The sequence below is a fragment of the Lasioglossum baleicum genome, unplaced genomic scaffold, assembly GCF_051020765.1.
Source record: "Lasioglossum baleicum unplaced genomic scaffold, iyLasBale1 scaffold0084, whole genome shotgun sequence".
Taxonomy (NCBI): domain Eukaryota; kingdom Metazoa; phylum Arthropoda; class Insecta; order Hymenoptera; family Halictidae; genus Lasioglossum; species Lasioglossum baleicum.
Window position 1 is genome coordinate 52,885 of NW_027469144.1, and position 17,628 is coordinate 70,512.

The following is a 17,628-nucleotide window of genomic DNA, read 5'->3' on the forward strand; positions in this document are numbered from 1 at the left end:
AATAGCGGGATGGGATCTCGGAAAGTAAGTCCTGCGGTAAAAAGTTTGATTGTATGCCAATTCGTTATGTTCATCAACGGTTTTACTCTGCAGATTCATATTTATACCTGGAGGTATGACCATTAACGCTATTACTGGACAGCGGACTTACTCCTGCAATACCTGGTTTGACCCTCGGAATCACAGTATAGGTGAAGCTATTGACTTAGCTGTTCGAATACCATAGAAGGTTGTAACGGTCTCGAACTCGATACCGAACACTCGATCGTCTAATTCATACATGAAACTGAGGTGCCCTTCACTAAAATATCTACTAATTTGTTTCTCTGAACACGAAGAGATACCTGCGATACAGAGGGTAATATTCCCGGAAGGTAAGGTATGCGGTGAAGGGTATGACTTTATACGAATTGGTAACATTCTTAAACGCTTTGACTCTCTCCTTTAATATTCATGCAGTGGATTAATGTTTCTATTGCCAACACAGCTCAGCGGATTTACACGCGGAACACCTTGTTGTCTCTTGGATTCAGTGGATAAGTGTAGCTATTGAATTAAAAGTTCGTCTCCAGGAGAAGGTTGTAACGATCTCCAACGGTTTGACACGCGATAATTCTATTCACACATAAAAATAATGTGTCCGGAATTTTAAAATGTCTACTAACTTGATTCCGTCACCACTATGCATGACACGCGCTACAACTGGTAAGGTTTTTGGAAGGGAAGACATCCGGTACAAAGTTTGACGTTATAATATTTGGTAATGTTCTCCGACAGATTAACCTTCTACTGTAACATTAAAACCGCGAATTGAGGTGTCTATTGCCAATGCCCTTCAGCGGGCTTACACTCGGTTTTCCAGGGCAGAACCTCCGAACCTCAGGATAGGTGAAGCTATTGACTTATCCGTCTGTCTCTCACAGAATGTGGTAACGTACCAGAACAGTTTGAAACTCTATCTTGAAAGCCATGCATGAAATCAGGATGCTTGTCGGTAAATGTACACTAGTTCGTACCTCTATTCATTGTGTTATTCTTCCGATACAGCGGATTAGTTTTTCGGATGGTAAGTCATTGTGAAAGAAGTTTGACCCTAAACATATAGGTATTGTTCTACAACTGCTTGACGTCCTGCTTTAATATTCAAGCCGAGAATTAAGGGGTCTATTCCCTATATTGTTGAGTGGAATTACTCCCGGAATTATTGGTTTGACGCTCAGAAACACAGGATAGGCGAAACCACTGACTTATCCGTTCAACACTTGAAGAAGGTCGTAACATTCACGAACGGCTTGATACTCGATCTGCTGATTTCTGCAAGAAATTAAGGTGCCCGTCACTAAAATATATACTAATTTGTTTCCATGAGCACGTACTTATACTCCCGATACAGCGGGCCAGCTTCTCAGACAGTAAGGCCTTCGATAGAACGTCTGTCTTTATAGCAATAGGTATCGTTCTCAAACGGTTTGATGTTCTACTTTACTATTCAAACCGTGAATTAAGGAGTCTACTGGCAATACCGTTCGAGAAAGTTACCACCTTCTTTGAGAGTCGAATGGCTGAGTCAATAGCTTCACCAATAGTTGTGATTCCGGGAGTCAAGCCTGGTAATACAGGAGTAAGTCTGCTGTACAGTATGGGCAATAGGCACCTCAATTCACGTGTTGAATAATAAATAATTCATTCGCCAACGTCACCACCATCTTTGATAGACGCGCGGTTAATTCAATCGCTTCACCTACACGACGATTCCAAGAGTCATCTGCGGTATTCCGGTAGTAAATCCGATGACATGCTTTGCAATAGACATCTTATTTCAAGGTATGAATATTAAAGTCGGGAGTCAAACCGTCGGGGAGCATTACCAGTTCCAATAATGTAATTCTTTTTATGGAATACCTTACCATCCGAGAACCTAGCTCGCTGTGGCGAGTGTCTTGCTTAATGTTCACGGAAACAAATTAGTAGACGTGTTAGCCGACGGGCTCAACATTTTCTGGTACAAATTACAAGACAAACCGATCGAGAACGTTGCCACCTTCTGTGAGAGGCGAACATCGAAGCCAATATCTTCACCTATCTTGTGACTCTCGGTGCCAAACCAGGTATTCCGAGAGATTGCAAACATCGTACCGCACACCTAACCCTCCCAAGGCCTAACTCTTTGCATCCAGAGTATAACATCGTGATACAGGAAGCAAATTAGTATACACTCTAGTGATGGGCACCGTTATTTCATGTATGAATTGGAATATCGAATGTCTAACCGTTCGATAATCGTTACCATCTCCTCTAAGTGTTGAACAGTTAAGTCAATACCATCACATATCTTGTGATTCCGAGAGTCACTATTGGCAATGGACGCCGTAGCGCAAGGTATGAATATTGAGGCAGACCGTCAAACCGTTATAGAACGTTACATACTCGTATATAATCAAACCTTTTGCCGAAGGTGTTAAATTCCGCGAATATCACTTGCAGTATCGAGAGTATGAGTATCAAGTTTTTAGAGATCGTTACCACCTTCTGTGAGAGACGAACGGCCAAATCAATAGCTTCACTCATCCTGCGATTCCATGATTTAAACCAGAATATCCGGGAGTCAATCCGCTGTACAGAATTGACAGTAGACACCTCAATTCACGGTTTGAATATTTAAGCACGCCCTCAATCCATTGTATAACATTAAATATTCGTGTAGGATCAAACTTATTACTGAATGCGTTACCCACCGGAAAACTGACTCGCTGTATCGGGAGTATAACATCGTGTTCAGAGGAACAAATTAAATTACATTTTAGGGGTGGCCACCTTAATTTCATGTATTAATTATAAGATCGAGGGTAACACCGTTCGGGATCGCTTCCACCTCCTTTGAGAGACGCACAACTATGACAATAGCTCCACCTATCCTGTGATTCGGATAGTCAAACCTGGTATTCCTGAAGTAAATCCGCAGGACAGTAATGGCAATGGACACCATAATTCACGGTCTGAATTTTAAAGTATAGCGTCGGACCGTTTCAAATTGTTATTAATTGCTATAAAATCAAACACTTTGCCGATAGCCTTACCTTCGGAGATGAAAATCCGCCGCATCGAGGGTATAACTTCATGCTCAGAGAAAGAAATTAGTCTGCATTTCCGTGGCTGGTACCTTAAGTTCATATATGAATTAGGAAGTAATGGGTCAAACCGTTCGAGAACGATACCACCATTTCTGAGAGTCCAAAGGCTAAGTCAATTGCTTAAATTATCCAATGGTTCCGAAAATCAAACCAGCTATTCCGAGGGTATATCGGCTGCAGGTTATTGGCAATAGATACCTTAATTTGAGGAGTGAATATTAAAATATTGCGATGCACCGTGTGAGAACGTTGCTTATTCCTACAAAGTTAAATGTTTCACCGAATGCCTCATCGTCTGAGATGCTATCCCGCCTTATCGAGAGTAGAGCTGCGTGATCTGGAAAACACATTAGTATACTACTTAGTGACGTTACCTTAAATTCATGTATTCATTGGAACACCGAGGGTTAAACCGTTAGGGAACGTTGCCACATCCTGTCAGAGAAAAACCGCAAAGTCAGTTGCTTCACCTATCCAGTGATTCCGAGAGGCAAACCGGACATTCCGGGAGTAAGTCCGCTGAACAGTATTGCCAATAGTCACCATAATTGACAGTTAGAATAGTAAAGTAGAACGACAAACCGCTGGAGAGCGTGTCCAGTTGGTACAAATTCAAACGTTCTACCGAATGTGTTATCTTCCCCGAACTTCACCCGCGTGGTCGAGAATATAACTTCACGTTCAGAGCAGGAAGTTTGTATCCATTTCAGTGACGGTCCCCTTAATTTCATGTATGAATTAGAAGATTGAGGGTAATTCCGGTTGAGAACGTTACCACCATCTATGGGTGTCGAACTGCTAATTCGATTGCTCCACATGTCCTGTGATTCCGAGAGTCAAACCAGGTATTCCTGGAGCAAATCCACTGATCAGTATTTGCAACAGGCGCCTCAATTCACGGATTCAATCTTAACACGTTGACGCATACGCGGATATTCGGTGTTTGTTCCATGCGGCGGTGCGTCAACTAGTGGTCCGCTCCATGGGGCGGCGCGGCATCAAATTATGCTGTTCAATGCTTGCGACCTAATGCCCACTAGCATGTTAGGAGGAAACTAACTTCCACATTGACTCTTCGACGTTTCGAAGATTTATTTGCACTCTTCGACGTTTCGATGACTTCGTTTTACCGTTTTCATGGAAGTTTTTTACTTTCTCCTCGATTTTTCATGATGCGTTTTGAATACCCATGGAGATGGCCAAACAGGGGAAATCTTCCCTTATTGGAGTTTTGGGTCCACGGGCGTTCCCTTGATCTTCGCATAGTACATCTTGAGGGAGGATAAGTCCTCTCACGCGGAGGAGCGGTGGAGAGAACCCTCTCCTACATGGTGATGTGCCGATACTTCAGACACGTAATATATATAAATTACATGTCACCCATGGGCGTTGACCGGGGCACTTTCCATTTGTGTGGCCACTCGATATTTATGACCCCGCGTTGGGGAACGTCCTAGAGTGTAGAGCACGTGGCCCTCCCCCTTGCCCATTCTCAGCCAAGTTCTCCGTGCCAGAGCCCAAGTTCAGTCAAGTAGGGTTTCAGCTTCTCGTGTTTCTGACCACGAGATGTTTAAAACGGAAGTAATAGGACCCTTTCGAACGCAATAGATCTCTAGAAATACTGTGACCGATTGTCGTACACGACGATAATAGTTCTAGGACGTAGTGTAAGTTTTATGCGTATATCACGTTGAGTGCGAGCGGCAATTTCGTCGAATACCCGACGAACGATTTCCAGGCGCCCTGGCAACGTATAACGTGCAAAGTGTCTCTGGGGCTCCGCACTAGATTTTTGTTTCCAGGATCGCCATAGAAATATATATTGCCGAGATAAGTCGCCGAGCACAAATGTGCGATTATCCAGAAATATTCCCTTTCCCTTGGCAGATCGCGGGCCTAGGGGTGAGCTTGAGGTATGCGAACTTTGACCAGCCACTGGGCCTTCGGCAGCCCAATTAGACGTTTAGGACCGCCCAGACATAATGAGGGAAATCAGTGATTTCTGAGGGAATGAATACTACCCAGCTGACACATCTTATATAATGTGTGACCTAGTGAGTAGGGTAGATCATTGATGGTTTAGACAGCGACACAAGGTTTACGGAGAGTTTGGAGTTAGCAGCAAGTGAAGAAGACATTAGTTAGTGTGAGTTATGAGTATTGTGGGTTGCGTGAAGTTTTTATGGGGCGCGAGGTCAGTACAGTTCTGAAAGGTTCCCGAGTACACAATTCTTCCAGTAAGTATATATCATTTATTTTTAATCATTTATATATCATTTTTATTTTTAATTTTTGCCCATCTAAATATTAGATACAATGGATATGGAAATCTGGAATCATGTGAAAGGGACGACGAAATAGAATGATTTCATCATCATCATCGGACACGGCAATTGAAAGGAGTACCACGGAGGAAGAAGTTTCAGAGTCTGGTGTAGGGGATCAAGATGATGTTGCGGAATGGCGGAAAATAGCAGAAAAATTTGCATCCGAGCAAGAGTATTCAGAGAAAGAAGAGCTGCTGATCAAGGAGGCGGACTGCAATGATCCAGGTGCATTATGTAAATTATACTTCATGGACGAGATATTGGAGATGATCGTAGAAGAGACGAATAGGTACGCTGTTCAGTGTATAGTGAATACAGCATATGGCAGTATACAACATCAACAAGCATGGAACCCCACTACAAAATATGAATTAACCACCTTTATAGGTATCTTGCTTGTTACGTAGTGCAGGTACCCGTAATTCGACTATATTAGTTTAGCTGTATTAAAGTACTTGCACTTTTCTGGTGATGATACGGCTAGAACCGAGGATGAGTTACACAAAATCCGAAATGCTGTTGATAAAATTCTTTGTGCAATCCAAGATGCAGTAAAGCCAGGTAAAAATATAGTAATTGACGAAAGCATGGTTCCGTGGAAAGGACGCCTTAGCTTTCGTGAATATATATCTGGTAAGAGGCACAAGTACGGAATAAAACTGTACAAACTCTGCCTTCCGGACGGATATACATATAATGTGCATATTGATTCCGGAAGAAATGAAACAACAATTCTAAAAACACATTCTCATGATGAAGTCATGACATTGATATGAGATCTATTATTCAAGGGCCGGATTTTATTTACCGACAGTTTTTATACAAGAATTCTTTTATCTGAAGATCTTCTCACCAAAAAAATAATACATTTGCGGTACAGTCAAAGTGAATACAAAGTTTCTACCGCCACAGACAATGTAGGAAAAAAACGGGTGGAGATTATATCTCTCAAAAATCGGAGCGGCGTGAAATTCTTAAAGTGGACCGACAAAAGACCCCTCTGTATGTTAACCACTTCGATATCTCACAATTGCGCCATTATTCGCGGCAACGACGATAAATTAAAACCGGACACCGCTTTTTCTAACAATAGTGTGAAGAAGGGAGTTGATATATCAGATCGAGTGTTTTCCTACTATAAATGTTTACGGAAAACGGTAAGATGTTATAGAAAGTTGTTATGGAGCTAATATACGGGACCTCCTTAGTAAATACGTCGTTCATCCACAAAAATTAGGGAACCAAGCGTTAAAAAATTTTAAAACATAGACAGAAAATTATTGATTATCTATTGAAGAGTGTTGAGAATCCCCCAAGTGAAGAGATAATAGGAAGTAGAAGGAAAAACATTTTTTAAGTGGACACAATGGACCTGCGAGGAAGATGAGAATAAGATGTAAAGAGTGGTACAAACGCTTAACAAACTTAAAAGCCACACAGAACGCCACAAACAAAGCAAAAAGAGTAATGACCTTCTGTAGAACTTTTACGGATAAGCCGGCACGCCGGCACTTTGTTTAAAATATTTTAATAAATTGCATTGGTCACATAAGACGCTATATTTTGTAATATTTAATGTATTAATTAAGTTAAAAGTTATGTATTTTGTGTTAAATGTTTGATTATAAGGAAGAATTGTTAATGTATAATGTTAAATCTATAATATAATATTTTGAACTACGTATTTCTTGAATAACAAACGTGGCCCATCGGTGATGCATGCCGCCCCACGGAACAATCTAGCATGGGCAATCGGTGGTTGATGCCGCCACAGCAAACAGACAAGCATGGGTCACCGGTGAGTCAAACCGGCGCCATCGTGTCAAAGTAGAGCCCCAAACTGCTTACGGGTGTTACCAATTGGTTAAAAGTCAAACGTTTGACTGAAAACCTTACCCTCCGAATACCTAACCCGCTGTATCCGGGGTATAATTTCGTGCGCAGAGAAGGAAACTATTATTTACTTCAATGACGGGCACCTCAACTTCATGTATAAATTAGACGATCAGGTGTCAAACCGCCGGAGAAAGCTACCAGCTCCTTTGTGAATAGAGCGACGAACTCAATAGCATCACCCATCCTTTTATTTCTGTAGATAAACCAGGTATTCCTGGAGTAAGTACGCTGAACTGTATTGGCAATAGACGCCATAATTCACTGTTGGATAATAATGTAGAGCGTCAAACCGCTTGAAATCGTTGCCAATTGGTAAAATGTCAAACACTTTACCGATGGACGAGCAAACTCGCCGTTTCGTGCGTATAACTTCGTGTTCAAGGAAAGAAATTAGTCTTCATTTCAGTGACAGGCCTCTTCACTTCATGCATGAATTAGAAGGTTGAGTGTGAAACTATCATGAACGCTACCACCTCCTTTGAGAGTTTAGCTGCTGAGTCAACAGCTTCATGTATCCTGTGATTCCGAGAGACAAATCAGCTAACCGGGGGTAAATTGGGTGAACAGTATTGGCAATAGACACCTTCATTCACGGCATGATTATTATGGATGAGTGTCAAATCGTCGGTGAACATTACCAATTGTTATAAGGACGTTCCTTTCAACCTATACCTCACTTTCCGAGAACGCAAGCCGCCGTAGCGATTTTCCTTCTACGGGTCCACAGGAACGAATTAGCAGACATTTCAGCTGGCGGAAACCTTATTTTCATGTGTCAATCGAATAATCGTGTGTCATACCATTCCAGCACGTCATCACTTTCTTTGACATTCGCACATCTAGGACAATAGCTTCACCTATCCAGAGATTCCGAGACTCACACCGAGCATATCAGGAGTAAATCCGTTGTACAACGAGTGTCGATGATTTAACGTGCGGCACCTGCCACGATGGCTCAATCCACACGGCCCCCATGGGCGCGGGATTGGGATACGCCCAATCAGCGCAGTGTGTGGCGCACCTTACCACACACCTACCAATCAGCTCGTAGACTGCAAGCCCTACGAGCCAACCTTGGGTAGGCCAGGACCTTTCTAAATCCCTACTGACTCTGGCAGGCCAGTACCCGAGCAGATCTCACGCCGCTCACCCGTGGAGGATCACCCGCCCGAAGACGGGGTCACCTAACCCGCGATATGGGCTTACCACTGCCCCCTCGAGGCCAACCCAAGCAACCGGCGGGGAGGACGGACCAAGGTCCGCCCGCCCCAGGGCTCGAACCGGTTCCCGAGGTACCAGTGAATGCAGGGCCATACCGGTCATACCCCTCGTAAGGACACCTTACTTCCTGAATGAGGTGCTTGCTCACCTCGGCCAAGGTTCGGCCGACTCGGGCACCGTGGGTTCGTCATACCCATACTGCAAATGGACCAGAAGGCCCACCGCAGCCCCTGCGGGGAAATCCGTTGTACAGTAATGGCTGTGGACTTCGTATTTAGCAGTTTGTTTATTAAAGTAGTGCGTCCTGCCGTTTGAGAACGGTACAAATTTGTATAACTCCAGACTCCATACCGGATACCTTACCTTTTGAAAAAATAAGCTGCTGTATCGTGGGTATAACATTGTGTATCAGAGAAAAAAATTAGTAGACATTTAAGCAGAAGCGCAGCTCAATTTCGCGTATGAATGAGAAGACCGAGTGTCAAACCGCTCAAGAACGTTTCCACCTTCTTTGAGAGATGAACGACTAAGTCAATAGCTTTACCTATCCCGTGATTCCGAGAGTCAGGCCAGGTATTCAAGAAGTAAACCCGCTGAACAGGATTGCCAATTGAAATATTAATGTACAGTATGAATATTGGAGTAGAGAGTCAAACGGTTTGAGAATGTTACGCATTGATATAACGTCATATTCCTTATGGCATACCTTACCATCTGGGGACAAATCCCGTTGTATCGTGGGTATAACTTCGTATTCAGAGGAACGATTTAGTAGACATTTTAGCAACGGGCACCTTAATTTCATGTATGAATTAAATGATGGAGTATCAAACAGTTCGATAACGATATCACATTCGTTGAGAGTCGGGCAGCTAAGTCTATAGCTTCACGTATCCTGTGATTCCGATTGTCAAAACAGGTATTCCAGGAGCAAATTCGCTGAACAGTATTGGCACTTCACAGGTTAATTCATGGTATGAATATTAAAGCAGACCGCCATACTGTTGATGAACATTATATATTGGTGTAGAATCTATCTTTTAACGGGAATCCGTACATCTGGAGAACCTAACCCTCTGTATCGGGAGTTTATCTTCGTGTTCAGAGAAACTCATTTGTATACATTTTAGTGACTGATACCATAATTTCATGTAGGAATTAGAAGATCGAGTGTCAAACATTTGGGAACGTAACCACCTCATTTGAGACTCAACCCGCTAAGTCAACAGCTTCACATACCCTGTGATACCAATAGTCAAACCTGGTATTCCGGGAGTAAATTCGATGGACAGTATTGGCAATAGACACCTCAATTCACGGTATGAACATTAAAGTAGAGGGTCAAACTGTTTCAAAGCGTTACAAATGTTATAGTGCCAAATTTTCACTGCTCGTCTAACCCTCGGAGAACCACAACCGTTGCATCGAAAGGATAACTTCGCGTTGCGAGAAACAAATTAGTATACATCCTAGTGTCGCGAACCACAATTTCATGTCTGCTGTAGAAGATCGGGTGTCATACCGTTCGCATACTTTACCATCTTCCTTGATGCTTGAACGGCTATGCCAATAGCTTCACCTATCCTGTGAGTTCGAGAGACCAACCAGGCATTACGGTAGTTGATCAGCTGAAGAGTCTTGGCATTAGACACCTTAATTCTCGGTTTCAATATTAATGTAGATCGGCAAACCGTATGAGAGTGTATCCCATTGCTATATAGACTAACGTTTTACTGAAGCCCTTACCCACCGAAAAACTGACTCACTTTATCGGGAGTATAAGACCGAGGTTCGAACTAGTGTACATTTTATTGACGAGCTCCTAAATTTCATGCATGCATTAGCAGATCGAGTGCTAAACCGCTCGAGAACGTTGCCATATTCTGTGAGAGTCGATTGGTTAATTAAATAGCTTCACATATCCTCTGATTCCGAGAATCAAACCAGCAATACCGGGAGTGAATCGGCCATATAGTGTTGGTCTTAGACACCCTATGTCACGGTATTGATATTAACATACATAGTCTGACCGTTGTAGACCGTTACCTGTTAGTATAGAGCCAAACATTTTACCGAAGGCCTTACCATCCTAGAAGCTATCCAGCTGTATAGAGGGTGTGGCTTCGTGTTCAGAGAAGCAAGTTAGTATCTATTTTAGTAACAGGCACCATAATTTCATGTACTATTTAGAAGATTGAGTGTCACACCTTTCGAGAACGCTACCACTTTCTTTGAGAGGCGAACGGCTAAGTCCATAGCTTGACCTATTCCAATAATCTAAGAGTCAATCCATGTATTCCTGGAGTGAATGATACTAATTTGCTTCCATGAACACTGAGCAAGACACTTGCTGCAGAGGGGTGAGCTTCATGGAACTTATGGCCTTCGGTTAAATGGTTGACGCCAAACAAATAGGTAACGTTCTACAACGATTTGACGTGCGACTTTAATATACGAACTGTGAATTAATATGTCCATTGCCAATACCTTTTCAGCGGATTTACTACCCGAATACCTGGATTAACTTTAGGAATCACAGGATAGCAGAAGCTATTGTCTTAGCTGTTAGACCCTCAGCGAATGTGATAAAGATTCTGCATCGGTTTGATCCTCGATATTCTAATTCGTATATGAAGTTATGGTGCCCGTCATTGAAAAGCATAGTAATTTGTTTCTCTGAGTCCTATGTTATACTCGGTAGTGAAGCTATATCCTTAGCGGTTCGACTCTCATAGAAGGTGATGACGTTCTCTAGAGATTTGACGCTTGACCTTTTAAGCCATACATGAAGTAAAGGTGCCCGTCACTGAAATGTATACTAAACTGCTTCTCTAAACACGAAGTTATACACTCGATGCAGCGGGAGATGTTCCCGGAAAAGAATGCCATCGGTAAGAATTTGACTTTATAGCAATAGGTAACGTTCTACAACGGTTTGACGCTCCATTTTAATATTCATACCGTGAATTATGTTGTCTATACCCAATACTATTCAGCGGATATACGGCCGGAATACCTGCTGTAGATCTCGGAATCACAGTACAGGCGTAGCTATTGATTTAGCGTTCGTCTCTCTACGAAGGTGGTAACGTTCTCAAAGGGTTTGGCCCTAGATCTTCTAATATATACATTTAATTATGGTGTACGTCACAAAGATGTCTACTACCCTGCTTCACGGAGAACGAAGTAATACCATCAATATAGCGGGTCAGCTTCAAGGTAGGTAAAGCCTACGGTAAAGTGTTTAACTCTACACCAATCGGTAATAATCTACAGCGGCTTGACTGCCTGCTTTAATATTCAAACCTTGAATTAAGGTGTGTACTGCCCGTACCGTTCAGGGGATGTACTTCCGTAATACCTGGTTTGCCTCTCCGAATCACAGGGAAGGTGAAGCTATAGACTTAGCCGATCGTCTCTTACAGAAAATGTTAACGTTCTCGAGCGGTTTGACTCTCGATCTTTTAATTCCTGCATGAAATTATGGTTCTCGTCACTAAGATGTATACTAGTTCGTACCTCTTAACACAGTATACTCTCGATACAGCTGCTCAGTTTTTCGGAGGGTACGGCATTCTGTAACCAGTTTGGCCCTATACCTATAAGTCATGTTCTACAACGACTTGACGGACTGCTTCAATATTCAAACCGTAAATAAGGTGTCTATTTCCAACAGTGGACAGGCCATTTGCTCCCGAAATATGTGGCCTAACTCACACAAGGGAGGATAGGTGAAGCTATTGACTTAGCCGTTCGATTCGCAAGTAATGTAACGTTCTCGAACGGTTTTGCTCTCGATTTTTATACTTATTCATGAAAATGTGGTGTCCGCCTACGAATATGCTGACTAATCTGTTTCCGTGAACAATAAGCAAGACACTCACTACAGCGCGTTAGGTTCTCGGAAGGTAAGGTACTCAGTAATACGGAAGAATTTATACCAATTTGTAACGTTTTCAAACGGTTTGGAGCATCGTTTTAATACTCAGGTCATGTAATACGGCGTCTGCTGCCGATACTCTTCATTGGACTTACTCCCGGAATACCTAGTTTGGCTCTCGGCTTCATAGGGAAGGTGAAGCTATTGACTCAGTCGTGCAAGTTTCAAAGAAGATGGTAACGTTCCCGAACGGTTTGACACTATGCCTTCGAATACATACATGAAGTTAACGCGCCCGTTACTAAAGTGTATACTTATTTGTATTTCTCATTACGAATTTATAACCTCGATACCGCGGATTGGGCACTCGGAGAGTTAGGTCTTCGGTAAAACATTTGACATTATACCAATAGGTAACATTCTACAAATGTTAGACTCTGTACTTTAGAAATGAAACCGTGAACTATGGTGACCACTGCCTATAGTGTACAGCGGATCAACTCCTGGTGTACCCGGTTTAGCTATCATAAACACAAGATAGGTGAAGCAATTGACTTAGCCTTTCGTCTCTCACAGAAGGTAGCAAATTTCTAGTGCGGTTTGACACTCGGACCTCTAATTCATACCTGAAATTACGGTGCCGTCACAAAAGTGTGTACTAATTTGCTTCTCTGAACATGAAGATATTCTCTCCATGCAGCGCGATAGTTTCCCGAAAGGTCAGGCATTCGGTAAAAAGTATGTCTTCATACCAATTGGAAACGCACTGAAACAGTGTGTTGCTCTACTTTAATATTCAAACCTCGAATTAAGGAGTCTATTGCCAATACTGTGCAGCGGATTTACTCCGGGAATACTTGGCTTGACTCCCGGAATCGCAGAATAGTTGAAACCATTGACTTAGCCGTTCGACTCACAAGGAGGATAGTAAATTTCGCAAACGGTTTGTTCCTGGAACTTATGATTCGTAGACGATATTAAGTTGCCCGTTACTCAAATTTATGCTATTTCTCTTCGGAGACCACGAAGTTATACTTTCGACACAGCGGATTAGCTTCTCGGAAGGCGAGGCCTCCAGACGAAAGCTTTACTCTGCAGAAATTGGTAACGTTCAAAAACGGTGTTACTCTGTACTACAATATATATACCGTGAAACATCATGTGTAATGCCAATACTGGTCAGCTGTTTTACTTAAGGAATACCTGGCATGACTATCGGAACCACAGGAAGGGTGAAGCTATTGATTTAGCCGTTCGAAACTCAAACAGGGTGATAACGTTCACGAATGGTTTGAACATCGATTTTCCGATTCCTAGATGAAATTAAGGATCCCGTCCCTAAAATGTATAATAATTTGCACCTCTGACTACGAAGTTATACTCTCAACTCTACTCTTCTCGGAATGTACGGCCTTCGGTGAGAAGTTAGACTCTACACCAATAGGAAACGATGTCCAGCTGTGCGACTCAGTTCATTAATAATCACACCTGGAAGTACGGCTCATAATGCCGTTATTGTACAGCGGATTTGCTCCGGGTATATCTGGTATGACTCTCGGAATCACAGAATACGTTGAGCTATTGACATTGCCGATCGACTCTCAAGGAATTTGGTTACTTTCTGGAATGTTTTGATTCTCGATCTTCTGTGTTATTCACGAAATTATGGTGCCAATCGCTAAAATGTATACCATTGTGTTCCTCTGAACATGAAGTTACACTCTCGATACGGCGGGTTATCATCTCGGAAGATAAGGTATCCGGAAGGGAGTTTGACGTTATACCAATTGGCAACGGTCTCGAGCGGTTTGACACTGCAGTTTATTATTCATACCGTGAGTTAATGAGTCTCGTGCCAATACCTTTCCACGCACTTAGTTCCGGCATATCTCGCTTGACTTTCGAACTCACACGAGATATGAAGATATGGACTTGCCCGTTCGAATCTCAAGCAATGAGGTAACGTTCTAGAACGGTTTAACCCCCAGTCATCTAATTCACGCATAAAATAAAGGTGCCCGTCACTAAAAGCTATACCAATTTTCGGATCTGTACACGAAGTTATACTGTCGATAATGCGGGTTACTTTTTCAGAGGATAAGACATTCGATAAAACGATTGACTCTATACCAATAGGTAACGATCTAGACCGGTATGACGCTCTACTTTAATATTGATCCAGTGAATTAAGGTGTCATTTACCAGTTCTGTTTAGTGGATATACTACAGAATACCTGGTTTGACTCTCGGAATCGCAGGATGAGTGAAGATATTGACTCAGCCGTTCGTCTCTAACAGAAGGTGGTAACGTTCTCAAACGGTTTGACGCTCTTCTTTAGTGTTCAAACCGTGAATCGAGGTGTCTGTTTCCAATACTGTTCAGCGGATTTACTGCAGCAATACAGGGTTTGAATCTCTGAATCACAGGAAAGGTGATGCCGTTAATTTGACCGTTCGTCTATAAAAGATGGTGGCATCGTTCTCGAACGGTGTGACACTCGATCTTCCAATTCATGCATGAAATTATGGTGCTCGTCACAAAAAAGTATACAAGTACGTACATCTGAACACCGTGTTAAACTCTCGATACAGTGGGTCAGATTTTCGGATGGTAAGGCATTCTGTAAACCATTTAAACCTACACGAATAGATCATGTTCTACTACGTCTTGACGGCCTGCTTTAAAATTGTAACCGTGAATTGAGGTGTCTATTGCCAATACTGTACTGTGCATTTACTCCCGGTGTATCTGGGTAGACTTTCGGAATCTCAGTATATGCGAAGTTATTTACTTATCCATTCGACTAAAGACGAAGGTGGGAAGGTTCTCGAACGGCTTGATCCCCGAATATTCTACTCCATCATGAAAATAAGGTGTCCGTCTGCTAATATGTCTACTAATACGTTTCTGCGAACTGGAAGCAAAACAATGGCTTTGACGGCTTGAGTTCTTGGTATGTAAGGAATAGGTTAATAAGAATGACTTTGTACCAATTGCTATGGTTCTGCGACGGATTAACCCTCAACCTTACGGATCATTCCGCGAACTAAGGTGTCTACTGTATATAATGTTCTGCTGATTTACTCCTGCACCACCTGGTCTGACTCTCGGAATCATAGGATAAGTTAAGCTACTGACTAAGCCATTCGACCCACAAAGAGTGTGGTACCGTTCTCGAGCGGTTGAACTCTCGATATTGATATTCGTATATGAAAATATGGTGCCGAATTCTAAAATGAATACTAATTTTCTTCTTTGAGCACGAAAATATACTTTCGATACAGCGTGTTCGGCATTCAGATGGTATGGTATTCAGTACAGCATGTGACTCTATACCAACTGGTAACGTTTTCAAACGGATTGACGCTCTACTATAATTTTCGAACAGTGGATTAAGTTGTCTTCTGCTAATACTGTTCAACAGATTAGAAAAACCTGGTTTGTCTCTCGGAAAACTTGGTTTGTCTCTCGGAACCTCAGGATAGGTGAAGCTATTGAAGTAGCTGTTGGATCCTCAAACGAGGTGGTAATGTTCGCGCACTGATTCAACCTCAATCTTCCTATTCAGACATGAAAATAAAATGTCCGTCTACTAAAATGTCTAATGATTTGTTCCTGTGAACCCGATGAAAGACAGTCGCAAATGTGAGTTGGCTTCTCGGAACTTAAGGTATTGGGTAAAAAGAATGACTTTATACCAATTCGTAATGTTCTCCGAAGGGTTGATTGTCAATCATGATATTCATGGCGTGATTTAAGTTGCCTATTGCCGATACCGTTCAGTAGATTTAACCGCGGAACACCTGGTTTGACGCTCTACATAACAGGATAGGTGAAGCTATTGACCTAGCCATTTGTTTCTCAATGAATGTGGTAACGTTCTCGAATGATTTGACACTCGATCTTGTAATTGTTAGATGATGTTACGGTGCTCGTCACTAAAATGTATTGTAATTTCTTCCTCTGAACACGGTGTTATTCTCTCGATACTGCGGATTAGACATTCGGACGGTAAGAATTTCTGAAAAACGTTTGACTTTATAACAATTGGTAACGTTCTCACACGGTGAGATGCTCTATTTTAATATACAATGCGTGAATTATTGTGTTTATTCCCAATACTTTTCAGCGGATTTACACCCGGAATACCTGGTTTGACACTCGCAACCATAGGGTAGATGAAGCTAATATCTAGGGAGTTCGATTCGCATCTACGGTGACACCGTCCTCGAACGGTTCTACCATCGACCTTCTAACTCATACATGAAATTCAGGTGCCCGTCGCCAAAATGTAAATTAATGTGTTATTCTGTACACGATGATTCACCCCAGATACAACGGACTAGGCTTTCGGTGGGTGTGGTCATCAGTAAGACGACCCACTATATTCATATAGGTACCGATCTCAAAATTACTGACGCCCTACTCAAAAAAACTAAACTCAAACCGAGAAGAAAGGTGCCTATTGCCAGTGCTGTGCAGTGCACTTAATTCTATAATGCCTGGTTTGACTCTAGGAGTCACAGGGTAGGTGAACCTATTGACTTAGTCGTTCGACTCGCAAAGAAGGTGGTAACGTTCTCGAGTGGATTGACCCTCGAGCTTCTGATACATACATGACGTTAAGGTGCCCGTCTGCGAAATGAAGACTAATTTCTATCCGCGAACACGATGCTATACTCTCGATACAGTGAGTTAGCTTCACGGAAAGTGAGGCCTTCAGTAAAAAGTTTGACTCTATACCAGCAGGTAAAGCTCTACAACGGTATGATCCTGATGTGTACAATTTATACTCTGAATTAAGGTGTCTATTGCCAGTCCTATTATGCGGATAGACCCTTGGAATTCCTGGTCTGGCCCTCGGAATAACAGGGTCGGTGAAGCTATGGACTTAGCAGTACGACACTAAAACATGGTGTTAACCATCTCGAACAGCTTGACCCTCAATTCTGCTATTCATACGTGAAACTGAAGTGTCTGTCTGCGGAAATGTCTACTCATTTGTGTCCGTGAAAACTAAGATAGACTCTCGTTGCAGCGGGATAGGTTCTCGAGGGTAATGTATTGCTTAAGAAGAAGTACTTTGTCTTAATTGATAATGTTGTTCGGCGGTTTGACTCCAAATTTGAATTACACAATCGATTGCCAAACCTTTCGAAAACATTACTACAT